The sequence below is a fragment of the Cervus elaphus genome, chromosome 19, assembly GCF_910594005.1.
Source record: "Cervus elaphus chromosome 19, mCerEla1.1, whole genome shotgun sequence".
Lineage (NCBI taxonomy): Eukaryota > Metazoa > Chordata > Mammalia > Artiodactyla > Cervidae > Cervus > Cervus elaphus.
Genome location: NC_057833.1, coordinates 212,948 through 240,028, shown reverse-complemented (window position 1 = coordinate 240,028; position 27,081 = coordinate 212,948). Strand labels below are relative to the sequence as shown.

Here is a 27,081-nt window from a genome sequence, read left to right as displayed (position 1 = left end):
GCAGAAGATATTAAGAAGAAATGGCAAGAATACACAGAAGAACTGTACAAAAAAGATCTTCATGACCCAGATAATCACGATGGTGTGATCACTCACCTAGAGCCAGACATTCTGGAGTGTGAAGTCAGGTGGGCCTTAGAAAGCATCACTATGAACAAAGCTAGTGGAGGTGATGGAATTCCAGTAGAGCTATTTCAAATTCTGAAACATGATGCTGTGAAAGTGCTGCGCTCAATATGCCAGCAAATTTGGAAAGCTCAGCAGTGGCCACAGGACTGGAAAAGGTCAGTTTTCATCCCAATCCCAAACAAAAGGTAATGCCAAAGAATGCTTAAACTACCGCACAATTGCACTCATCTCACACACTAGTAAACTAATGCTCAAAATTCTCCAAGCCAGGCTTCAGCAATACGTGAACCTTGAACTTCCAGATGTTCAAGCTGGTTTTAGAAAAGGCAGAGGAACCAGAGATCAAATTGCCAACATCCGCTGGATCATGGAAAATTCAAGAGAGTACCAGAAAAAGCATCTATTTCTGCTGTGATCATAGTCTTTTCAAATTTTGGTTTTCTCCCTATCTATACCCAGGTGTGGGATTGCTGGATCCTATGGCATTTCTATGTTTAGTTTTAAAAAAGAAACTTCATACTCTTTGCCTATTCGATGGACCAATTTACATTCCCACCAAGAGTGCAGGGGAGTTCCCTTCTCTCCACATCCTCTGAAACATGTATTGTTGGAGGTTCTCTGAGATGGCCATTCTGACTGGTATGAGGTGATAGCTCACTGGACTTTTGATTGGCCTTCCTCTAACCATTAGTGGTGCTGAGCACCTTTTCAAGTGCTTAATGGCCACCTGTATGCCTTCTTCATGAAATGTCCATTGAGATCTTTGGCCCATTTCTTATTGGGTATTTTTGTTTTTTGATATTGAGCTGCTTGAGCTGTCTGTATGTTTTGGAGATGAATTCTTTGCGGGGATCTTTGTTTGAAATATTTTTCCTATTCTGAGTGTAGTCTTTTTCTTTTATTTAGGGTTTCCTTAGCTGTGAAAATTCTGCTAAGGTTAATTACATCCCTTTGGCCTATTTTTATTTATTGTTACTCTTAAGATGTGGATCCCAATAGAACTTGCTGTTGTGATTTACAACAAAGCATTTTCTGCCTGTACTTTCCCCAAGGCTTTAGAGTGTCCTCACATTGAGATCTGTAAACTATTTAGAGTTTATTTGTGTGTAGGGTGTTAGGGAGTGAGAAGTGGGCTGTTTCCTGCTGTGTCAGTAAACAAGGATGTCAGAGTCACCAGCAATTGCAGCCCTCCAGTGAGCCAGGGAGCCCTCGGGGCGCTCAGGAAGGAGAGGCATGTCTGCTCTCTAGCAGCCGTCAGACTGCAGACGCTCTAAGGCGAGCCCTGAGGAAAGGAAGCTCAGGACGTGAAAACAGGACGCTGGCCCCAGACAGGTGAGGTGCACCTGAAAGGAGTGATTTCAGGCATCTTCCCGCACACAGAAGAGCACTAAATCCCTTCACTCAGGGTATCTGGCTTTCTTTAGCAATAGTCTTGATGTTCAGACCACCTGCCCTTCGTTACAGAGTTCTGTGTAACCTGGCTCCTCCCTTCGCCTCTTGGGAGCAGTTCCCTCAGAGTTACCCGAGATGGTGTCTCCTGGGCTTGAAATTCTAAAAGTTCCCAATGAATAAAACATAACCCAACTTTTAGGTTGTGAATATTTTTTTTTAAGTTGACAGGAATATTGTAATTTTGTTCCCATTTTCGTTGTTTAAGGAACCTTCACACTGTCTCCATGGGTTTCCCAGGCGGCGCTAGTGGTAAAAAGCCCACCTGCCAACACAGGAAACATAAGAGACATGGGTTCAATCTCTGGTAGGGGAAGATCTCCTGGAGGGGGATGCGGCAACCCACTCCAGTATTCCTGCCTGGAGAATCCCATGGACCGAGGAGCCTGGCGGGTTACAGTCCACAGGACCGGCAAGAGTCAGACACGGCTGAAGTGACTTAGCATGCATGCAGTTTCCACTGGCTGTTCCCAATTTACATTCCAGCATCGACGGAGGAGGGTTCTCATTTCTCCACGCCCACTCCAGCCTTGGTTCTTTGAGTGTTTGACAAAGGCCATTCTGGCCAGTGTGAGGTGATACCTCATTGTAGTTTTGATTTGGATTTCTCTAATATTTAGCAAGATTGACATAATTTCCTGTCTTTTTTTTAAAGGGTATGAGTGAAACCTCTTGCAATTGACTCTTGAACGTTTTGATAAACGTTTTGATAAACGCTCCTAGAACATTCCTTGAAAGCTGGTGTTGTTTAGTCACAACCCCATGGGCCTTCTGAATATTAAGTGCCCATCAGCACAGCTTTTGACGTTGTCTCGTTATGGAAAACGGCCACAAGAAGGCAGCATTTTTCGTGCCCCGCCCTCCCCTTTTTGCTTTCTGTGCAATTTCATTTTGGTCTTACACTGGAACAGAGTTGGTGTCCAGTGTTGTGTATGTATAAGGTGTACAGGAATTTAATTCAGCCACGCATAAACACATATCTATTCTTTTCCAGGTTTTTCTTCCCATATACAGCAGATCCTAAAAAGTAGTGAGAAGCAAGAGTCAGAGAAGAGAATTAAGATGCAGCAAGAGGTGGTGGAGGTGTTGGAAACAAGTGGAAAATCCAAGAAATGTAATCCTGTAGAAGCAGGGCTCTACAAATCTAAAGCACAGAAACTGGATTCTGGAATTCTTTACAGTGGGCACATTTTTCCTAAGAAACTGCCAGAGAAGCCACCCACTGTGCCTATTGGCTTTGATTTAGAAATGGAAAAAGAATCAAACAGCTAGAAGCAAAGAGGGTATTACAGGATAAACACTTTAAATTTATGCAAAGCCTTGCCCTTACCATATCTTCTTAGGTGTTGTGGGTGATCCCGATAAGAAAGAAATTCCACTCACTGTCCCCAGGACTCCTGCCTTTGTTTGGAAGAAAAGAACCCAAACCCACCCAAGAGGACGAGGGTGAAGAACAGACAGGAGTCATAAGAGCCCAACAATCGCCCCAAGACGGGTACCTTTGAAACCCAAAATCCCAGTGAGAACTGTGGAAATGTGCCCTTTCTGTTTTGTTACAAAAAAGTCACTTACAGGAGAAGAAAATAAAATAGCTGCAGAAAAGGGAGGTGCCCAACTTCTAGGCCCTTCCTTCGCCTCATTTTATCACCATTTACCTGAAGGAGAAGAACGTGAAGAACAAGGCTCAGGTTGAGCCTTCTGCACGGAGCCTGGCAGAAGAGACGCCTGAAGGCACAGACTTGGGTTCTCTCTGTGCACCGGCGACAAAGAAGCCTCCTCCCGGTGTGATGGGCAGAGCAGCTCTGGTTCCCGGCCAGCGTCTGCAGCCAAGTTTGGTGGCAGAGTCGACTGGAGAACCCAGGTGGTACTCACCAGTCAAGGGCTGCTCACTCACGGTAGTTGTGTGTCTTCCACCCTCCTCCGGAGAAGGCAATGGCACCCAACTCCAGTACTCTTGCCTGGATAATCCCATGGATGGAGGAGCCTGGTGGGCTGCAGTCCATGAGGTTGCTAAGAGTCGGACACAACTGAGCGACTTCACTTTCACTTTCCACTTTCATGCATTGGAGAAGGAAATGGCAACCCACTCCAGTGTTCTTGCCTGGAGAATCCCAGGGATGGGGGAGCTTGGTGGGCTGCCGTCTATGGGGTCGCACAGAGTCGGACACGACTGAAGCGACTTAGCAGCAGCAGCAGCAGCAGCATCCTCCTCCTCCTCTGTTTTATATATAAGTCAGAATATATAGTTGACTTGTTTTGTAATTTATTCACTTGAAGTGTAATTTTTACTGCTTTTATCCTTCACTTTTTATATTTAAAAATAAAGATACTTGATTTAGTTTATAGTTTATGTCTGATTCTTTCCTCTTCTCTGTGCAAAATGAATTTGGAGTTAAGGAGCCCTTTGCTGTGGGGGGGGGGGGGGCTCGTTAACTGCCCAACGAGGCAGAGACTTGACTGATGCGTCGCTCACCGAGGCTGTCTGCTACTTCAGGTAGGGCGGCTGTTCAGGCACCTCCTGCCCTTGTTGGTGCTGAGATGAGGGAACGCTGAGCAGGACATGTTTTAAGTCCCCCTGTGACCTGGGCTGGAAGCAATGTGTTTGTCTTACTAAAAATTAACAAAGGCAGTTCCATACTCCTCTCCACAGTGATTCTCAGCATTTACATCTCATCAGCACCGTGAATGTTCTCTTTCCTCCGCGTTTTCTCCACCGTTTTCCTTTGTAGACTGAGGATGGCCTTTCAAACAGCTGCAGTGTTCCCACACTGTGGTTTTATTTGCACGTCTCTAACAATTCCTGGTGTGCAGCATGTTTTCATGGGCTTTGGTTTTAACTATCATCTTCACAGTCTACCCAGTGTTTGTTTTCGGTTAGTTACCCATGGACATTTTTAAAGTGCCGGTATCATTTAGAGCCCAGCAGTCCTTGTGAATATGAAGTGTTTTTAAGTGTGGCAGTGAAATAAGAAATAGTTTTTTTCTCTTTTGCCTTTTGAGTCCTTCTCTACTTTAACTGTTCCTGAGCTACAGCCAGCATTGATAATTAAGCCTCCTTCTTTTCAGAAGACTAACCTGTTATGTAAGCTAATCCTGCACCTGTGTGTGTGTGTGTGTGTGTGTTAGTCATTCAGTCGTGTCTGACTCTTTGTGATCCCATGGACTGTAGCTCACCAGCCTCTTCTGTCCATGAATTTCTCCAGGCAAGAATACTGGAGTGGGTTTCCATGCCCTTCTCCAGGGATATCCCACACCTATCACCCTCTAACTCTGCATGAGCCATATTTCACATCTATTATCTTTTAATTTTATGCTAGTCACATCCTGATGCTTAACTTTACGGTACTCTCTCTGCAAACCTCCCCTTATAATTTGTTTTCTGTTTTTGCATTATGGAAAGAAAGCCTCAATGCAATCTACAAAAGACAGTGGCCCCAACTCCTGTGACTGCCTGCTGGACCCAAGTTACTGGGCTCTCTGACGCTAGCCTATTGACTGTTTTGAAGCAAGGCAAAAAGGAAGAATATAGGGTCTTTATATGTTTGCTCTTTATCTCCAACCTCTGACTGTGAACCCCAACTGTGTGATCCCCTCGATTCCCTATCAGGGGAGACACAGTTCTTGAGGCACAAGTCTACTGTGTTCTCTCCTCTTCTAGCTTGGGGATAAAGCCATCTGTCTATTTCCTCAAAAAACATTTCCACAAAGGTATAAGGTTCCTATATTCTTGTTCCTTTTTGCATTGTTTCAAAACAGTCAATAGGTTAATCTTCTGAAAAGAAGGAAACAGTTATCAATGCAGAGTGTAGATCAGGAACAGCTAAAGTAGAGAAGGAATCAAAAGGCCAAAGAGAAAAAACTTTTTTCTTATTTCACTGCAGCGTAAACAATAGCTTTCAAGTTTCTGTAGTGGGAGATGGCCACAAGGAGACAGGATTTTTTCATGCCCTAGAACTGTTACTACAGTAACCAGAGCCTTAGGGTGACTCCTAATCCGTGGTTTCTTCTGGCACATGCCGAAGCCTGTGGCTCATCAATCCTTGTTTTTCTTTTTTAAAGTTAGTGTTTACTCTTTTTGGAGGATAGCTGACTTACAGTGTTGTGCCTGTTGGTGGAGAGATTCTTCAACAGTTATCCCCATACACATTCTGATTCATCTTTGTTTTTTTCACATACACATTATAATAGAGTGTGTAGTACACCACCTTTTCTAAAGTAGGTCCGTGCTGATTCTATGTTCTATATGTATTTGTGAGGATAAATGAATCCCAACCTGCTAATTTATCACTTCCACCCACCACTCTCCTTCTGTAACAATGTTTGTTTCCTGACTGTGTGTGTATTTCACTTTTATAAAATAGCTCATTGGGATCAGTTTCTCCTTCTGAAGTACTTTACTTACTTTGATTGTTCTAGTTCTAGATTATCCCTGCAAATGGCATAATTTTTTCACGGCTGAATCATATTCCATTCTATGCATATATGATTTCTTTATTCATTCATCTGTCCATGTACATTTTGGTTACTTCCATGTCTCAGCTGTTGTAAATGCTGCTGCAGTGCATGCTTGTGGGCGGTGTTGTTCAGTCGCTACTTCTATCCTGCAAAACCCAGACAGTCCCCATGAGACACTCAGTCCCCTTTCCCCTCCCTCAGCCCCTGGCACCCACTATCCTGCTTCCTGTGTCTATGGAGCCAATTGTTCTAGGTGCCTTGTATGAGTGGACTCAAACATCATTTGTTTTTCCGTGTCTGCCTTATGTCACTGAGCATAATGTCTTCAGGGTCCATCCACGCTGTAGCCTGTGTCAGAACTGCCTTCCTTTCAGGCTGGACAACGTTCATTGTGTTGCTGGACCACGTTCTGCTTGTCCATTCTTCTGTTGAGGGACAAACGGAATATCTTCATTCATCTCTCACCTCTTGTAGTATTTGTGGAATAACTTCAGAAAGTCCCATGATCTAAAAGTCACTCACCATTAACTACTTTATAAACTTTTTTATTTTGGAAACCATCAAAACTCAGAAGAAGGGAAGAATGCACATGAGCTTCACTTGTGTTTAGAAACGAGCACTTTAGGGTAATCACTTTATCCCTCGTGTGTGTGCTATGCGTGTGTGCGCGCCTGCTGGCGGACACATGCTGTTTGTGTGCACAGCGCATATGTGTGTGGCCTGGTAGTGTGTGTATGAGTGTGTGAGTGTGTGTGTGTGTGCTATGTGTGTGTGTGTGTGTGTGCTGTGTGTGTGTGTGCTATGTGTGTGGCCTGGGAGTGTGTGTGTGCTGTGTGTGTGTGTGTGTGTGTGTGCTATGTGTGTGCGCACCTGTTGGTGGACACGTGCTGTGTGTGCACGGTGTAGGTGCACAGCGCATATGTGTGCGGCCTGGGAGTGTGTGTGTGTGTGTGTGTGAGCTATGTGTGTGTGTGCACGGTGTAGATGCACAGCACATATGTGTGCGGCGTGGGAGTGTGTTTGTGTGTGTGTGTGTGTGTGTGTGCGTGCTATGCGTGTGTGCTGGCTGACACGTGCTGTATGTGTGCACGGTGTAGGTGCACAGCGCTTACGTGTGCGGCGTGGGAGTGTGTGCGTGTGGTAATGGGTCATGGGGAGGTGGGCAGGCGGGCACAGGTGGGAGCTCCCCGCAGGCGCTCTGCTCGGATGGCATCTGTGCCCCACATCTGCCCGCGTTCTCCGCTTGGATGCAGCACGGTGCCCTGTGGTCATCAACCCAGGCACGAAGTCACTTGACCAGGAGCCTAGGAGGTGTCAGGCCCACCCACCTACCCCAGCCCCTGCGGGGAAGCAGTGCCTGAGCGCACTCCCTCCCTAACTGACCAGCAGGATGGACGGACCGGCTCTCCCCGTGGACGCTACAGGACTGTCCTGCCTGGGCGACCAGGGCCGCGCCTCCTGCTGGGAGCCCGGAATGCTGCCGCCGGGCCACTTCTGGTCAGTCCTGCCTGGGCGACCCGGGCCGCGCCTCCTGCTGGGAGCCCAGGATGCGGCAGCCGGGCCACTTCCGGTCAGTCCTGCCTGGGCGACCCGGGCAGCGCCTCTGGCTGGGAGCCCGGAATGCTGCCGCCGGGCCACTTCCGGTCAGTCCTGCCTGGGCGACCCGGGCCACGCCTCCTGCTGGGAGCCGGAATGCTGCCGCCGGGCCACTTCCGGTCAGTCCTGCCTGGGTGACCCATGCCGCGCCTCCTGCTGGGAGCCCAGGACGCGGCAGCCGGGCCACTTCCGGTCTGTCCTCACAGGACGCTGGGCTGCGCTCCACCAGGTTCCTGGCTCTCCCCGGGCCCTGACCACCACGTGGCCGCAGAACGTGCTCACAGTTTTGTTTTGCCTGCCGAAATGTTTAGTGACAAAGCTTTTGTTCCGTTTCCTGATGTGGGTGAAGTGTGGAGCCAGTGATGATTTCTTTTTCAAGAAAGGTACGTCCCAGTTCTCACAGGCCGGTGAGCCCCTGTCCAACGATGAGAGACCCGGGGGTGTGACCTGTGCCTCCTGGGAGCGCAGCCCTAGGCGACTTTGAACCTGGCCAAGTTCTGTCTACATTGTGGATTCAGACCTCTGCAAGTCCTGTCTACACTGATTATGTTTAGATGAGACGTGTTCTTCTACAGTGAGGACATTTACACCTGGCGGGGTTCTCTGTGCAGTAGGACGTGGAGACCTGCGTGCAGACCCGGCCTGGCCTCTGTCTTGGAAAACTCCGTGCCTGTGCCTGCATGTCAGTGCTCAGAGGTCTGGGGTCTGGAGCTGAGGTGGGTTTCTCTGGGTAACCGTGAGATTCCATGGCCCTCCCGGGGGTCAGTGCTGAGGTAGGGCTCTTAGTCTTTCCCTCTGACAAGTTCACCTCCCCCAGGGGCTCATCGAGACACAGATAGGCTACCTGGTTGTTGTCGTTCAGTCTCTAAGTCATGTCCAACTGTTTGTGACCACATGGACTGCAGCACGCCAAGCTTCTCTGTCCTCCACTATCTCCTGGTGTTTGCTCAAACTCATGGCCATTGAGTCGGCGATGCCATCCAACCATCTCATCCTCTGTCATCCCCTTCTCCTCCTGCCTTCAATCTTTCCCAGCATTGGGGTCTTTTCCAATGAGTCATCTTTTCCCATCAAGTGGTCAAAGTATTGGAGCTTCAGCTTCAGCGTCAGTCCGTCCAATGAATATTCACAGTTGATTTCCCTTCGGATTGATTGGTTTGATATCCTTGCAGTCCAAGGGACTCTCAAGAGTCTTTGCCAACACCACAGTTTGAAAGCATCAGTTCTTCAGTGCTCAGCCTTCTTTATGGTCCAGCTCTCACATCCATGCATGCCTACAGGACAAACTACAGCTTTGACCACATGGGCCTGGCTTGTTTACACATTAGCAGCCTACCGACCACAGCCATGGTGCCCTGACCAAGGGAATGTGTGACCCCAGGTAGGGGGGTCTGGGAACTGTGTCTTACCCCATCTGCATGGGCCAGAATCATGTGCAGAGGGAGACCAGCTAAGGAAAAGGGAAGAATACATGTGAGCTTCACTTGACTTGTGTTTAGGAATCAGTGCTTTACAGTATCATTTTATACAAGCCTGTGCCTATTCCCTGTTTACCCCTGAGTGGTTCCCCATCCCTGGGGCTCCTGGAGACTCCTCACGTGGCTACTTGGTAATTGTTCCAATTCACCAGCATTAGCATGGGGAGAAGGGAGCAGGTTTATCTGGGCAATTGATTGCAGGGCACATGGACCAGCAAAAAGTTGATGAGCAGCAGGTGAGGTTGCAACTGTGATCTTCCAGTAGACGTCCATATTCAGTAGATACCAGACCTGCCCCTCCTCTTCCAGCCCAGTGTCTGATGTGTTTTCATGGAATCTCAGTGGGACAACAAAAGACTGAGACTGCCAGCATGAAGGTAGTGTGTTCAACATTATTATGACGGCTGTAAAAACAGTTAATATCACACAGAACCGAAGGAAATGTGGGAGACCAGGAGGGGGAACCTGGGTCCCCAGTGAGACCCTCTCAGCAAAGCTGGGCCTGGGTCAGGCTTGGAGGGTGTGACTGAGAGTTTGCTGGACAGGACGCCACATTTAGAGGGCCTCCTGCAGTGTAGGTTTCAGGGCTACATAGCAACTAAGTGCAGAGCATGGTGGCTGAGCTGATGGCTGTGGATCCTGCAGGCTGAACGCTGAACCCTGAACATTGGAAGCTTGTCTGGAGTCACAGGACATGATTGCTCTCTCTGCTGAGATGATCACAGTGGGGACCCAGGTTCCCCTCCTACTCTCTAGCAGCCATCAGACTGCAGCCACTCCCCACAGGGAGCCCTGAGGAAACTTGGGAAGGAAAAGACAGGATACTGGCCCCAGATGGTGAGGTGTGTATCAAAAAGAATAATTTCAATGAGATGACTCTGGCATCTTCCCATACATAAAAAGTGCTAAATTCCGTACCTTTAGATGCTGCCTGCATTTTTGAAATCCTAAAACATTCTTGCTGAAAAAACTTAACTCTCAACACTTAGATTATAAATATTTTTATGTCTACACATATGAAGTAGACACTTTCCAAAGACCAACAAAAGAAGACAAATCTCAACATTTGGAACACTGGCACCAATGGTGGACACTCCCCAAAAGATGCAACTGATGGAGCAATTAGAACAATCATCACCCCTTTTCCCATAAGATTGTGGAATGGACACTGAGAGTGGGGAATTGTTATAAGGAAGAACAAAATCTGACTCCATGTTTAAATTTTTTTTTTTTCAAATTAAATCTTTTATTTTAACCTTTGCTTCCTGTTGGTTTGTTTGCCACAGGGATACTGTCCATACATAATGGCCTGCCCCAGGAAACCTAGCCCCTCTGCCTTTGTCCAGGACCTGTCCACCTATGGATGGCTACAGGAAGGGAGAAAGTAACACATATCCTCCTGAGACTGGCCATTCCAGGAGATATTTGCCAGATTAATGGTTTTTTACTTTATTTCCTCACCTCCCAGCTCTGTGTTGTATAAAAGATACTGGCATCCAAACCCTGACAAGATGGTTTCCTCGAGATGTTAGTCTGCTATCTTCTCCTTCTGCCAGCTTTCCAAGTAAAGTTGTATTCCTTGCCTCAGCACCTCGCCTCTGAATTATTGGCCTGTTATGAGGCAAGCAGAGTGAGCTTGGACTTGGTAACAATCCCACATGCCTTGCAGTCAAAAAATCAAAACTTAAAATGGAAGCAATTTTGTAATAAATTCAATAAAGATTCTGAAAATGGACCATATAAAAAGACCTGATACCAACAACCAAAAGGAACTCAGTGGTTGTCTGAAATATTTAGAAAGGAGTTAGTACTCCTCTTGCCCATACCCCCTGAAGCCACACTGGTCAGTTAGGCCCTGTCCATTCAGGACACCCTCTCCAGACCCCAGCGGGAAGTGCTCTGCCTCCAGTGCCCACCTGGGTCCCAGGAGTAGAAGAGACACACCCTGGTGGGTCTCGTCTCTGGTCCAGGGGAGTGTCACACCAGCCACCCTGTCTCACTGCCCATAATAAATAAGGAGGGTTATCAGCACCTGGGCGAGTGATTCTGTGGGCACCTGGACTGCCTCATCCTTGTGAGATTTGGTGTGAAGACAACACAGAAGGGGAACCAGCCAAGAGGGATCAAGGGAGCAGTGAACCCCTCTTCACAGGGACCCTGTGAGACCCAAGACTCACTCTGCCCACCCTGCTCCGACTTTTGGGAACTGGCCTTTGTCATTCTCTGGGCAGGAGGTGGGAAGGACAACCTGGTCTCTCTTCCACCTCCTGAGACCCAGGTGAGCCCTGGGGGCAGCAGCACCTCCACCTGGGGTCCAGAGAGGGTGTCCTGAGTGCACAGGGCCTAACCAGTCAGTGCGGCCGGCCCTCGTCCACAGTGCATTGACCTGCTGCTGGGTCTCGAGTTCCCTGGCATCCAGCTCCCCCATCGCCAACCCCAGCTTGGTGTCTTGGGAGCCCGGCACTGGCGGGCACCCAGCAGGTGAAATCTGCATGCCCAGTGAGAAGGAGAAGCCGGTGGGGCAGGGGTCCAGCATGGAGTGTCCAAGGCCCCTCGGCTCCCCCAGGAACACACCGCCCCACCTGCCGTGGCCTTTCTCCTCTTCAGTATGTGTCTTTGTGGCTGATGTTGCCAAACAACTTCCTCTGGAAGAGAATGCTCCATGACTGTGGAAGGAGTGGATGAGGAGGCGATGTAGCCCTAAACCCAGGGAGCTTGAGAACTAACTTCCCTGAGCCCTGAACGTACTGCCTGTTACATCTGTACCAACCGAGGCTGAGATCCAGATAGATTCTCTGTGGAAACACTTTCCATGTCCAACAAGAGGACCAACTGAGGCCAAGATCTGGGCAGATTCTCTGTGGAAACACTTTTCCGTCCAACAAGAGAGGATTTGTTAACTCACAGCCGAATCCTGAGACATGGGGCTTGCTGTAACTGTGGAGACTGCAGGGAAGGCATTTTAGAGGCTTCTTCCCGGGAGGCTCCCCTGAGGCCCCTGGAGTTACTGGACCCAGAGGCGGAGCACTCGCGGTTCTCTCCTCACTGCAGGCCAGACGGTGCCCCCAACCACACAGCTCTACTCCTCCACCTCCCTGAGTTCAACAGAAACCCCCAGGTCACAAGGCCAAAGCGCAGTCTTCTTGGTGAGCAGAGCAGAGGCCGGTGGGGAGCGCGGTGGAGGCTGAAAGCTTTTGTAGAAGAAAAAGATGCACATGTATTCCTGTGTGTGGTGGCCGGATGCTGCAGTAATTGGTGTTCCCTACACATTTATGGGTGGGTTTTAGTTTCTGTATTTTCTAAATTTCTTTTTTTTAAATAGCTGAATATTATGAGGAATTTTTTGCAATCAACCATGAGAACTTGCAAAATAAGATCTTTGTGTTTTTTTTCTTTCTCTAAAATGTTGCAGTTTTCTCTTGATGACAGATGAACAGACTCCTATCTTTAAGTATTCATTTAATGGCTGCTCTGGGTCTTAGCTGTGGCATACAGGGTCTTCACTTGCAGCATGTGGGATCTAGTGCCCTGACCAGGGATTGAACGTGGCCCCCTGTGTTGGGAGCTCAGAGTCCTAGGCTCTGGATCAGCAGAGAATGCTGCGATCTCCTACTTAAAGCAAGGTTATTTATTTATTTCTGGCTTCCTGGGTCTTCGCTGCTGTGCGGGCTTGTCTCTGGCTGTCGGGCATGGGGGCTGCTCTCTCGTTTCTGCGCTGAACTTCTCCCTGTGGCGGCTGCTCTGGTTGGGAAGAGGGGCTCTAGGCTCTTGGGCTGCAATAGTTGTGCATGGAGTTACTTGCTCCACAGCACGTGGGGTCTTCCCAGATCAGGGATTGAACCCGTGTCTCCTGCATTGGCAGGTGGATTCTTAACCACTGCACCACCAAGGAAGTCATACCCCTCCCCCCTTCCTGCCAACATCCCCCTTTAAAAAAAGACTAAAAATAATCTGTTTAGTAAGTTTTCAGGAGTCTGAGCTCTGAGGTCAGCGTCTGTGGTGTCATTCTCCCAAAGGCTTCAGACACCAGTTGGGCTCATGAGTCTGGCCACCAGGGCCAGTCTGGCGGCTGAAGACAGGCTTGGCCTCTGGAGCTCTGCCCTCACCGACTCACCCAGGGTCCCCGAGCCCCGGCAGCCATGCAGAGCTGCGCGCAGGTGGGGCTGGTACAGCCCTGGGGCCGCTGTGGTCAGGTTGGAGCGTGCGGCGGAGGCAGCTGGCTGTCCATCCCATGACTGCTGGTGTCCTGTATGACCGTGTAGGGCAGTCACGGTGTCAGGTGCGGCCTGGCCGCTGTCCTGGGGACAGGATGGGACCTCAGACAGCTCTCATCCCCACTCCCCATCTCCCAGCTCCGCTTCAGATCATGGCTTGTGGCTGCTGGCAGCTCCCTGGGCTGGTGTAAAGCACCAACCCCCTTGCTCAAGGTCAGCTGAGACCCCCAGCTCTGGGGTCACACACCATCTGTGCCACCATCCAGGTCATCCCACTTCTGTGAGGGAGGGCCTGTGTGGGGCTGTGAGTGATGGGGGATTTGGGGGTGTTGTGGGCTGGCCCAGGAGTCAGCTTTTTGAGGGGACGGGAGTGGAGGGGAGGGGAGGGAGAAGCTTTGACCTGCTCAGCCTTCCAGGGGATTCCAGGCCCAGCTCTGGTCGGAGGTGCAGGTGAGAAGCCCCTGCAGGTTTCTGGATCCCCACTGTTTTCAGTTGAAGCCCCTCTGCCTGCACTACCCCTAACTCTCCCTCCCGTGTCCCCGGCCTGAAGCCACAGAAGATGGGGAGTTTACATGGCTTCCCTTCCTGTAGGGAAACCAAGCCACAGACAAACACGTTCCTTTAAGAAAGCATGAGAGAAACAGGAAAATAATCGTGGGTGGTTATTACTGACGCGGTTCATGTAGAGATGCTTCACAAGCCTGGCACACGGAGGGAACTGACGGCTGTTGCCCCGAGTCCTGGACTTCGCACCCTCCGCCCCCCGCCCTGTGGCCCACTCTCCCCTTGGTGTCTTCTGGTGGCCGGGCGGACTTCAGCCTCCTGAGCTCCTTCTGGAAGGGTCAGGCCAGGGCAGAGGTCATTCACAGAGGGGAGGGTGTGGTCGACCTTAAGAACGCCATTGCCCCCACTCTGTGTCGGAGCTCAGTTCCGGGTCTGAGGAAGCGTGGCTTCCTGGTGCTGTCCCCACCCTCACTCACCCAGGGTGGGGGGGGGCGGTTTGTGTCCACCTTGTCCCCTCGTGCAGCCTGGTCACCCCGGGACCCGTGCTGTGTGTGCATCTGCTGTGCTCACAGCGCACCCCGGGGCCCATCAGACTTCACTCATGAAAGGGAAGTGTAAGGATGAACTATTCCATGGTTAACAATTTCAAGGTCGTGACAGCATTGACCACACCGCACGGGCACAGGTGTGAGGCCCATGCATAGAGAACCGGCGGTATGGGCTTCAAGGACCCTCCGTGTGGGGGTAGGATGGGGGCCGGACAGGGATTTCCTGCAAACGCGGCTCCAGGCTCTGTTCTCGGCAGGGGGACGACTGTGGGCACTGCCTGTCTGTGGAGGGGCCCTGGGGCTGCCCAGCCCAGCAGGAACGGCAGGGGAGGGAAGGGAGGTCGGCCTCCCTTCGCACCCCTGACCTCACACCCCCTCATCAGGGTAGCTGGGTAGCTAAATGTCCCCTTCCTCGTCTAGCTCTGAAGACCTGGAAGGTGTGGGGGCTGGAGGACATGCAGAAAACAAATTCTGTAAAGCAATTATCGTTCTATTAAAAAATAAGAAAAGATTGAAGAAAAAAACACAAAGAATGCAATGGTGGGGCTTGTGTTCTCAGCCAGCCTCTGCCAGATTCTGCCTGTGCTTATGAAAAGACCAAAAGGCTGGTGCTCCCACCCCGTATCACAGATGAGAACAGAGACACAGAGAGGTTGAGCATCTTGCCCCAGCTCACACAGCTGCTGAGTGCAGAGCTGAGAACTGGACCCCTGTGGTCGAATCTGGAGTCCAGATGCTGTGATGACCCCGAGGGAGCGGCAGAGATCAGATGGCCCATGCTGAGCCAGGCGCGCGCACACACACACACATGCACGTGGCCTTCACCTTTGAGGCTACAGAAGTCGGAGGAAACCAGAGGCCAACCAGGAGAAGCCAAAGGAGAGCCGCGGTCTATAAGGAGGAGAAGCTCCACTTCCCAGGAGGCCGGGGAATTCCCTTCTCCGGTGAGTCTGTCTCAAACCCTAGATTCCTCTCCCTGGACCCAGGAACTGACTGTCCAGTGACCTAACTGACTTGGCTCCAGAATTATGCCTTCCCAGGGGTTCAGCTACGACTGGACTCCACTACTGTCAGTAATAAGGGGGGAATGAGTACATAGTCTGGGCTTCAGATTTGTTTGGAGACAAAATTTATTAGGAGTACAAAAAACCATGAAGGCAATTGACATGAACATCTCCAGAACACTTAAGAAACCCTCTGCTGTTTATCTACCTCGTCTCCTGTCATGAAAGTGGAAGGTCTATTTAATCAAGTAATTCTGTGCTTATCACACTCTTTCTTTAAAATATTAATTTTATACATATATATTTATTCAGCTGCATTGTGTCTTAGTTGCAGCATGTGGGATCTAGTTCCCCAATCAGGTATTGAACGTGCATTGGAGTCTTGGCCACTGGACCACTTGGGAAGTCTCTTCTCATACTCTTCAGGACAGTAATGGGTCATAGACTTCCTCTGAGGTCCCCTTAGAGCTGAGGCATGGGGTGGCTTCAGTAATCCTCCTGTGGCTAGATGTGGTTTGTTGGTCACGACTCACTCACACTCCCTGCAAACATACGGCTTCTCTCCTGTGTGTGTCCTCTGGTGCATGATGAGATGGGACTTCTGACTGAAGCTTTGTCCACACTCCCCACAAACATAGGGCTTCTCCCCTGTGTGTGTCCTCTGGTGGGTGATGAGGGGGGACTTCCGATTGAAGCTTCGCCCACACTCCTTGCAAACATAGGGCTTCTCCCCTGTGTGTGTCCTCGTGTGTGAGATGAAATTTGACTGATCACTGAAGCTTCACCCACATTCCCCACAAACATAGGGCTTCTCCCCTGTGTGTGTCCTCTGGTGTCTGATGAGGACTGACTTCTGACTGAAGCTTCGCCCACACTCCTTGCAAACATAGGGCTTCTCTCCTGTGTGTCCTCTGGTATCTGATGAAATTTGACCCGTGTTGGAAGCTTAGCCCACACTCCCCGCAAACATAGCCCTTCTAGCCTGTGTGTGTCCTCTTGTGTGTGATGAGACTTGACCTGTCCTTGGAGCCTTGCCCACACTCTCTATACTTGACTTTCATAATCCTTGAGACCCCTGCCCCCGTGAATAATTTGTCCTCTGGATTCAGTTTCTGGCTTGTGCTGGGCTCTTCTGTTATTAGCTCATGCACCACAGAACTCCCCATTCATCCTCTGGGTGAGTAGGAAGAGGCCCTTGAAATCTTTTTCAGCCTTATGCTTTTGAGCAAAGGTTGGGATCTGTCCTTGGCCTCCTGACCCTCAGGTTTGTCGCTCGGGCTGTGTGGATCTGAATATCGCTGATTTTGATTGCCTGGGCAGGGATCCTCTGGTTGGAGGAGGTCTCTTTCAGATGGGCTCAGGAGGGTCTGAGAGGGGTGACTGCGTTTGATGTGTTGGCTGAGGAATTTCTGACTGGAGAAGGCCAGAGAGCAGGAGGCACATGGGTGGATCTTGGGTTTCGGTTCTGCTGAAAGAGGAAGCTTTTGGTCAGGTAGCTGGTTTGCCATGGTCAGGCCCTCCCCAGTAATCATCTAAGTGTTGACAGGGCAGGATTTGTCTCCCATCGAGTGTGTCTTTACAGTCCACTTTTCCATTTCACTCTTATTCTCTACATCTACAGAAATCCAGGAAGCTGGTGTCAAGGGCCTTTTCTACATATCATCCAGATAGGGACCTTCCAGCAGCATCAGAGGCAGCGTCTCTCCTGATAGAGATGGATCTGCAGGGACTTTCTCTGCGTGTAATTATCGGAAAAATCATATCACAGTAGCCACAGGTATTTACCCTACTGAGAGATAAGACTTGATGACTTAGGTGGAATCTCCTGAGAGTCTCACTGTGAGGGGAAAGGGTCTATTAAGTTAGGGGCGCCTGGCCTGGAGTTCTCTGCATATGGGAGGCAGCACAGGGGGTGGTTAGAGCAGGTGTGAGTAAAGCTGAATTTATGGCTCCTTGTTCAAGAGCAGCCTTTGTGCCAATCTCTGCAGGAAGTGGGTTTGAGACTGGATGAGACCGAGCGGCCCAGGTCCCACTGACTACAGGTCTCTGGCTCCTGCTGCCCCAAATGGTTCACAAATTGCTCCTCTCTCAGTTTCCCATAAATTATAAAATAAAAGCATATCCTTTCTTAAGCCTCACCAGTACTCATACCTCATTTGTTTCATCCAGGCTTAGTCCATTTAACATGCAGTAGTAAGCCCTGTTTAAAAATACATCTCCAGCCAGACTCTTCACAGCCTCACTCCCAAGCATATTAAGCTAGCCCACTCTCCCCTCATGTCTGGCAATGAACTGACTTCTGAAGGGACTCACCGCTGCTGTCTCTTCCCAAAAGTGAACCAAAGCATCGTCACAGAACAAAGAACATGCTGCTTGCAGCTGAAAGCCTCACGGTTGTTCTGTGTCACCCAGGAGGACCCCTGGGGCCTGCACGTGGACACAGGCCCTGAGGCTTCCGTGTCCCGTCCAGCCTCCTTCCCTTCCCTCTGTGCTTCCTCCTGCGACCCCTGGCCTGGCCTCTCTTCCCGGCCCTGGGTCTGAGGCACTGGTTGCTCCCCTGCCTGGAATCCTTTCCCGCAGGCGTTATCTCTGCAGAGACCCTGCCCCACCGTCCTGCGCCACACCCCACCCTCTGCTCACGCTGACCCGAGGCACGTTCCCTGCGCTGGTTTTCCTCAGAGCACCAGCCCCTGTCTGGTATGAAGCCCCTGCTGCCCCAGGGCAGTGGTTCTGTCTGTTTCCGTGTGTGGAGCCCCGTCTGGCACAGAGTGTGAACTCACATGACAACAAACTGGAACAGTAACTGAATGCGCATCACTGTACATGTGTTGCTTAGAAATGGGAGGAAATGAGGAAGAAACAGGTAAAGGGGAGAGAGCTGATAGGTGCTAGAAAACTTTCATTTTGCTTCTAAGCCTTTCAGCAGAAGGTGATGTTACATATTTTTTGCATGAAATATTGAACATTAGAACTAGCATTTTTAAAATAAAATTTTTTACTAACAGTCGTATGAAATGAATCAAATTCTGAGGCATATTAATGACGACTTGACTGACTTTAGACTGGATTGTACTCTGCTTTGGAATCAGCCCAGGGAGGCTCCTCAGGATGGGGTGGGGTGCTGGAAGAGGGGTGGCACTCACCTCTCCCGGACGTGAGCTTGCTTTTCCCCCTGCTGTCCCTCTTGATGCCAAGGTCCTGGCCATACTCGTCCCCATACCAGACCAGCAGCTCACAGCCCGGCCTGACCACCTGGCAGGTTCGGTAGAAGATCTTCCTGTGATACTGGAAGGCCACCAGGTTCTGCTCCTTATCGTCCTGGACACAGTTCACATACCTGGGGTCGAGGCAGGGAAAAGGAAAGAAACCTCAGGTGATGAGTGCCCTCCACTTTTGGACCATGCCCGGCTCCTTGCCTTCCGACTCTGAGGCCGCCCTTCATGTGGACCTTCTGTTCACACCTTCGACCAGGCCATGTGAATTCCCATTTTCAGATCCTGTTTCCAGTCCTCTTCCTGGCTGGAATGCTTTTCTCTCCTTACCTAATTAGCCATTTTCCAGAGTTCAGTTCCAGACTCGTCTCCACCTGGACTGTCCATGAAGCTGGTGACCTCCAGCTCCTCTAAACTCTGAATTAAGTTCTCTTTCATTCACAAGACTTGGTGCTCCTCGGCTAGCACACAGCCCTCAGCACTCACCCCAGCCTGCCTTCTCTCCTGAGGCTTTCCTCTAATCTCCCCATGTGTATCCAGAGTCATATTCACTTGCCCACCCCCTCCCATGGAAACTTGGAGAGAGCACTGACATAGCTTGAGACAAGGAACAGTAATAGTTTGTTCACTGTCTGCCTGTCCTGATGAAAGGAGAGGCCCTCAGAGAATGTCCCTGCTCATGGCCATCCTGCCCCCCATTCCTTCCCAGGCCTCAGGGCCCACTCTCACTGGAACCAAGCCTGGGGAGGTTGTTGCCCACATGGACTCAAGGTCTCCCATGTTAGGTTATCCTGGCACTGTGCAGTTACTCAAAGAGAGAAAAATTAAGGTTACTGTTCCTAAAATCAGTTGGCTAATGTCTGTCTGGAGTATGTTCTCCAAGAGGATATGGGTTGTGTGATCTGCTTCAGTAATGAAGTTCACTGTCTAAACTGAAACATAAAGTGCTTGGTAAGTGTCAATTAAGTGAGTTAAAGTGTCCCTGGTGAATCTAGACTCCTCAAGTTGTTTTCAAGTACCCCAGTTTTGTTCAGCATGTAGGCTTGTATTTTGATGGCACATGCCATATTTTTATTTCCTTCATTCTAATGTCTTTTGAAATGAAAGAACATGATATGGAGGGAAAAGAGGAAAGAATATGTGAAAGCTATTGAGGGAGCCAGGTTGAGAAAGAAAGGGGCGTGGGATGGAGGGAGTATCAACATCTATACACTGCAGACTCACTGCACTCACCTCATCCAGTTGGCCCAAGACGTGTCCTTTCCATCCACATACTCATAGCAGTTCCTCCCTTTGGTGATCTGAGTGTCAGAGAAAGAGTTACAAGCTTTCCTCTTTCTTTCTTTTTTTTGGTAGGAAGCAATAGAAGAGCTATTTCCCTCTGCAGTCATTGGTGCTCTTCAGCCTGCATGGATTCAACTGCCAGTCGGACCACACGGTAAGCTTCCTAACTGTGTTCTTACTAACTGTAAAGATGGTGATGATATCAGACAGTGTGCTAAAGATTCAGGGCAGGAAGGCAGCCGTCTCCAGGATCTCTGTGTTTTCTCCTATTCTCACCTGTGACTGGATCCATGAGGAGGACATTTTGGCAACAGGATTTGGGAAATACTCACCTTCTGGTGTTTACTGTGCTCCACTCTGAAGGCCATCGAAGAAGGTTTACCTAAAAAAAGATGAGAATCAGTTTTTTGGTTGGAAAATGTTTCCAAACTCTGGGTATTCTAATTAAGGACACTTAATTCTAAGCCAGAGAGTGACAAAGACAATGATTACCAAAGGAGGAATGGAAAATAATTCTGTATCATCAACTCCCATGATTCCACTGGGAGCATTATATAATTTTCTTAAAATTAAAAAAAATATGAAACTTCATCTGTGCCTCATCTGATGTTCATAATGTAATAAATTTACTAGTCTTTCATGACAATCGTACTCAACACTGTAGAAATAGGAGGAAGTGACTGCAATATAATAAAGGTCATATATTGAAAGTCTACCTCTAACATCATAGTCATCAGTGAAAAAGATCAAGAAAAAAAGGCAAGGATGCCCATTATCAACATTTCTGTTCACCATAATATTAGAAGTCCTAGCCAGGGCTTTAGGTTAGAAATGGAAACAAAAGGCTTCCATTTGGAAACAAAGAAGTAAAATTATGTCTGTTCACAGGGGCATGGTTTTATGTGAGAAAAATCTTTAAATCCACACACACACAAAACCTGCACAGAAAGTTGCACGGTACAAAATCAACATTCTAATATCTTTCCATGCATGAAGAATGACCATTCCACAAAGAAAAATAAGAGAACAATCCTATTTATTTTTTATTTTTTTTAAAGCTGTAGTCAAGAGCTATATTAAAAAAAATATTTATTTTTATTTATTTGTTTGTGCCAGGTCTTTGTTGCGGCATGTGGGAACTAGTTCCCTGACTAGGAACTGAACCCAAGTTATCTGCATTGGGAATGTGGAGTCTTAGCCACTGGACAAATAATCTTATTTATAATAGCATTGAAAAGAATGAAGTAATTAGAAATAAACTTAAGGAGATGAGAGACTTATATGTTGAAAACTACAAAATATTGCTGAAAGGAATCTGACATAAATAAATAGATAGGTGTCTCGTGTTTATGGATTTGGAGGCTTAATATTATTAAGCTGTTCATACTACCCAAAGCAATTTAAAGATTCAATGCAATTCCTATTAAAATCCCAATGGAATTTTTTTTTCAGATATAGAAAATCCATCCAACAGTTAACAAGGAAACTCAGAGCACCCCAAATAGGCAAAGCAATCTTAGCAAGAACAGCAAAGCAATCTTAGCAAGAACAGCAAAGTTGGAGGCCTCTGATTTCAGAACATACTACAAAGGTACAGGAACCAAGAGTGTAGATTTGGCAAAAACTGTGTGCTTAGTCACTCAGTCTTCTTGACTTTTTGTGACCTTTTGGACTGTAGCCCACCAGGCTCCTCTGTCCAGGGGATTTCTCAGGCAAGAATACTGGACAGGGTTGCCATTTGCTTCTCCAGGGGATCTTCTTAACCCATGGAGTGAACCTGCATCTCCTGTGTCTCCTGCACTGAAGGCAGATTCTTCACCTGCTGAGCCACTGAGGAAGCTGGCTGGCATAAAGGCAGATATGTCAATCAATGGAACAGAATAGACAGCCAGAAATAAACTCTTGGATACATGGTCTAATGATCTTCATCTAGGGTGTCAAGATAATGGGGAAAGTTTAATCCCTGTAAAGAAAGGTGCTGGCCAAACAAAATAACCATATGCAAAATAGTGAACATCTTACATCTTGAAGAAAAATCAATTCAGAATGGATTAAAGACCTAAATGCAAGACTTGATAAGACTCTTAGAAGAAAACAAGGGTGAAGCTTCACGACACTGAATCAGCAATGATTTCTTAGATATGGTGCCAAGGGCACAAGTATTAGTAACAAAGTAAAAATAGACAAATGAGATTAATCTTAAAGCCTCTGTGCGGCAAAGGACACTGAACAGAGTTGAAAAGGCCACCTACAGGATAGTAGAAAATATTTGTAAAATATGCATCTGATAAGGGGTTAATAAGCATACACCCACCCGTATGAAGGCTACCTATAAGCCAGGAAGAGAACCTGATTGACCATGATGGCACCTTGATATCAAATTTCCATGCTCCAGCATTGTAAGAAAACAAATTTCTGTGGTTTAAGGAATGCAGTCTGTTTTGTTATGGCAGTGTGAGCTGACTAACAGTGAGAGAAGGAATTGAATAGACTTTTCTCCAGAGAAAATACACAAATGGCCAACAAACATATGAAAAGATGCTCAATATTACTAATCAATAGGGAAATACAAACTGAAACCTTCTGTGATGGGCAATATGTCTAAGAAGACAATAGCAAGCTTGGTAAGGATATGGAGAAACTGGAACCCTTATACACTATTGTTGGCAATGTAAAATGTTGGAGGCTTTCTAGAAAACAGTATGGAGTTTCCACAGAAAGTTAGAACTGCTGTATGATCTAGCAATCCCACTCAAAAGTGTATTTCCATAAAGAATTGAAAGCAAGACATTGAATAAATAGTGGGCACATGTACGGTCATTGCCGCATTATTCCCAATGGGAGAGATGTGTAAGCAATCTAAATATTCCTTGGTGGATAAAAGATAAAGAGTATATATAAGATATATGTTATAACTATTATATCCACATGCACACAATGGAATGTTTTGAAGCCTTAAAAACGAATTCTGTCACATGCTACATCATGGATGGGCCTTGATGATATTTTACTAAGTGAAATGAACCAATCAAAAAAGACAAATATTGCCTGATTCCACTTCTATGAGGTATCTAAATTAATCAAATCCATGGAAACAGAAAATATAATCGTGGTTGCCAAGGGCTGTGAGGAGGAAGGATTGGAGAATTGTTACTCAGTGTGTTAGGGCTTCAGTCACGCAAGATGTAACATTTCTACAGATTTGTTGTACAGCAATGTGTATGTATATCCCCGGTGGCTCAGCGGTAAAAAATCCACCTGCAATGCAGGAGATGCAACAGATGCATGCCCAATCCCTGGGTTGGGAAGATCACCTGGAGCAGGAGATGGCAACCCACACCAGGATTCTTGCCTAGAGAATCCCACGGACAGAGGAGCCTGGTGGGCTACAGTCTATGGGTAGGCAGAGTCAGATATGACTGAGCCATTAGCACTATGGCCACTAATACTAACGTGCACATAGTTAGCAACAGTGTGCCATACACTCAGAAATTGTTAAAAAGGTAAATAAAGACGTGCAGGTGTATGGTGAACCGAGGCGTATGTATTCCCTATGAAGAATCTCTCCTTATGTCAAAACCTTTGCAGACAACCTAATGTTTGTTTTCATGTCCCTTTCACTAGTATTAATAACCTAAGGGAACAGAGGGACTTCCCTGGTGCACAGTGGATGAGAATCTGCCTGCCAATGCAGAGGACACAGGTTCGATGGCTGGTCCAGGAAGATTCCACTTTCTGCGGGGCAGCTGAGCCTGTGTGTCACAAACTACAGAGCCTGCATGTGCTCTGCAACGAGAAGACACTGACCTCAACCAGAGAAAGCCCATGGACAGCAATGAAGACCCAGTGCAGCCAAAACTAAATAAATAATTTTTAAAAATCTGGGAGAACAGAAATCCATAGATGGAGAATCATAGAACTATCTAAATTGCTTTCTCCAGTCTAGGCAGATTAACTCTTCTAAACTGTTTCAGCAGCAGAAGAGGAAGTGAGCTGCTCACTTCTATTTTATAATAAGTGTACTTCATTTTATTTACCTGATGTCATCGCTGGTCAGTGAAATGTGGGAAAGATCATGGAAAATAAATAGTCCTCTCAACCCTTTCCCAGAAACAAAATAAAGAATTAGTTTAACCTTAGGCTAAGAAGATCATGGGTTTTGTTTTATAGACATAAATAAATAATGTATCTTGACATAGTATGTTAATCATTTCCTTTTCTAAGAGATTTAATCCAATAACTAATGAGATTAGTATTAAATCTGTTTGGTGAATTTATTTTTAAGGTTTCTTTAACTGCTTTTCACTAAGAATGTTCAGCAAATATAATTCTTTTTAAGAAGAATGATAAAAAAATAATAAAATAAAAAGAATGATAAATTTTAACCATAAAACTTTTGAGAATTACACTGGAATATCTATACATTCATTTTCATTCAGGCTTATGTAAATATTTGGCCACAACGACTTCAGAACGCTGAAAATTATGTTTTCTTTGCTAATGGCTGAGATGTAGTTGAGACCTAAGCCTAGGCTGGTTTCAGGAAGACACCTCCAAATCCTCCTGGCCTCTCACCTTGCTGCCTTGGTGTCCATTCTTCATCAGAATCCTCAGTGTCATCTACCTGGGGTTTGACGACCTGCCTGTGGTGATGCATGAAATCCAGTCGAGTGGCTCTGAAACCTGGAAAGAAGCAAAATATTTGCTCTAAGAAGGAGAAACAAAGCATAGAAGCAATGGAAAGTGTCACAAAGTCAAGGAAATCTGTAGGATGGGCTGGGAGAATCTAGAATAAGGCAAGAGGTGAGCTCTGCCTTGCAGGGTCAACCTCCCTCTGGTGCAGAATTGTAAACATTTCCTCCAGTTTAGTCTCCACACAAAAGGGAACTGTGAGCAGATGAAGCCACCTAAGAGCGGGCCAAGTGAACACTGAGGGTGAAGACCTGTTTCATGTTTCCCAGGCTCACAGGCACCCAGCACTTCCTGTTACCTATAGCAATCAGCACTTCGTAGTTTCTTTTCACATTCCTATATCTGATTTTTCCCCATTCTCCCATCTCTTCCCATTCTTCCTTGGAGAAGTATATGGAGATGTCTTTGAAAGCATCTGTGGCCTAAGGAAAATAATAGATTTCATAAGTGATTTACTAATCTAAGTCAGACCTTAGAGCTGAGCTTTCTCCTCCACCTTTTGTGCAGGGAGTAGCCTGAAGCTACTGGATGGTCTGTGTGAGACAGGGATGAAGACTTTCCTTCCCGACTGTGTCCTGCTTAACTGAACAAACACTGAGCATTTTCCTAACTCTCCCTGGACACAGAGCAGTTGATGAAGCTAGTGTCCTGTTTTGTCCCACTCCACGCCACCATCTCAGACAGGACCAGGCATTCCCATCCTGTGTACAGTCACAGGGAAGTTCACTCAGCTGGCCAGGCAAGCAGTCTGTGGTGCTTCAGGGACCAGCACCATGTCCTTCCTATAGAGCTGGCTTAGAGCCCAGGTTTGCCGCCTCCACCTCTCACCGTGGGCCTCCACTCTGTTCTCACGGCATCTCCCTCAGTGCTCTCCTCTGGAGACCTGTTCAGCCTCATGGCCATTGGAGTGCTCAAGGCCAAGGTGCCTGTGGAAGAAGAAGGTGCTGAGACAGCCCAGACCAGTGTCCAGAGCCTGGTCTGTCTGCCTTGGGTGTAGTGTCCAGGGCAGGAAGGTGAGGGGAAAGTCAGGGTGAGGGTATTCGTGGGATGGACGGATCCTGACTAGATATGACAGACCAGCCTAATGTGAACTAGATTTGGTTTCTTTGGTCCCCCTACAATTCAGCCCCTCTGAGGGAAGGCACTAGGAGGGATGTGTCTGTGGGTGATGGAGGGATTCTTGAGGAGACCTGGAAACCCCTAACTGTTGGACTGGGGTCAGGCTGAAATCAGGGCTCTGTTCCAATGAAGCAGAGGGAATGTTTCTCCAAGAAGGGTTTTGAGGATCTCCTCCTGGGGACTCAGAAAAATCTGGGCATAATGTAGGTTCTATGTCTAAGGAACAAGTCACCCGGCTTGAGGAGATTTGGGTCCCACAGGCTGAAGTAACTGGGGTCCTCAGACAGACGGGACTGGGGATCTTTTGGCTGATGTAGAATGCACAGGGTGAGAAAACTTGGGATCTGTGAGGCTGAGGAAATCGGGGGTTTCTTATTAAGGGACTTTATGTCTCCAACAGGCAGGACAGTTAGGGTCTTGAGGAGGAAGAGTTTTAAGAGCTCGCAGGCGGAGGTATTCAGGTTCTGCGAGGTTGAGGAAATTTGGTGTCTCTGCGGGTGGTATTTTTAGGGTGCCTCAGGCTGAGGGGAACTGGGGTTAATCTAGGTATTTGAGGGTCACAGCACTAGGGGATTCAGTGTTTCTGTGGGTGAAGGGACTTGTAATCCCTGAAGCTGACGAGATGCAAGCCCCCTTCAGATTAGGACTCAGGTTACTCAAAGTTGACAGGACTTCGGGCCTCCCACCCTGGAATTTGCAGCCATCAGGCTAAGGGTTTATTAGGGCTGCGCAGGGCGCGTTCCCATCAGCCTCCCTGCTGTCCTGCCGCGCTGCCCACCCTGTCCCCAGGAGCACTATAGAGGTTCAGCGAAGTCCAGTCCTTGGGCGCTGAGGTGAAGTGAAGGGCCAGCAGCCTGCCTGTACCCTGTCAGGCACAAGCGACCAATCGGCGTTGTGACTGAGGCAGTCTGGCCAATAGGCGCCCGGAGGGTGCGGATCGCGATGGAGGCCCCGCCCCACCACTCGGGGATTGGCTGCTCTGTGGGCGTGTCTGTCAAGCCTCCAGCGCGCAGGCGCCTCTTGGCTGGTTTCTTTGTTTTCAGGCATGGCCGCTTAGGCCTGGATCCTCAAGTGGGCGGGTTGTCCTCAGGCTGAATGTTTCCTTCCAGTGCCCTCAACTGTTATATCGGCTCCACCAGACTGTAACTGTGCTCCCGGAGTTTATCCTAGGTCCCCCTGTGCCGTACCTTGTCAAATCCAGTTTTGGCAAGAACTCTTATGTGGTGAGTACTGCATTATTCAAGGGAAAACCGTGTAATTAGCTACATTCTGATGAGACACAAGATAAACACCGTGTGGTCAAAGATTTAAACACAACGCGCGGAATAAGGATGTTAGAAAAAACTTGGAGGATTTTTAACCTGAAAGTGGAAGTGGCACTGATGAGCCACTGTATA

General features: G+C 48.1%; 1 pseudogene; it reads right to left on the bottom strand.

Moving 5' to 3' along the window:
- Positions 1 to 15,906: 15,906 nt before the first annotated feature.
- LOC122675844 lies at positions 15,907 to 26,731 on the bottom strand (annotated as a pseudogene).
- Positions 26,732 to 27,081: the final 350 nt, after the last annotated feature.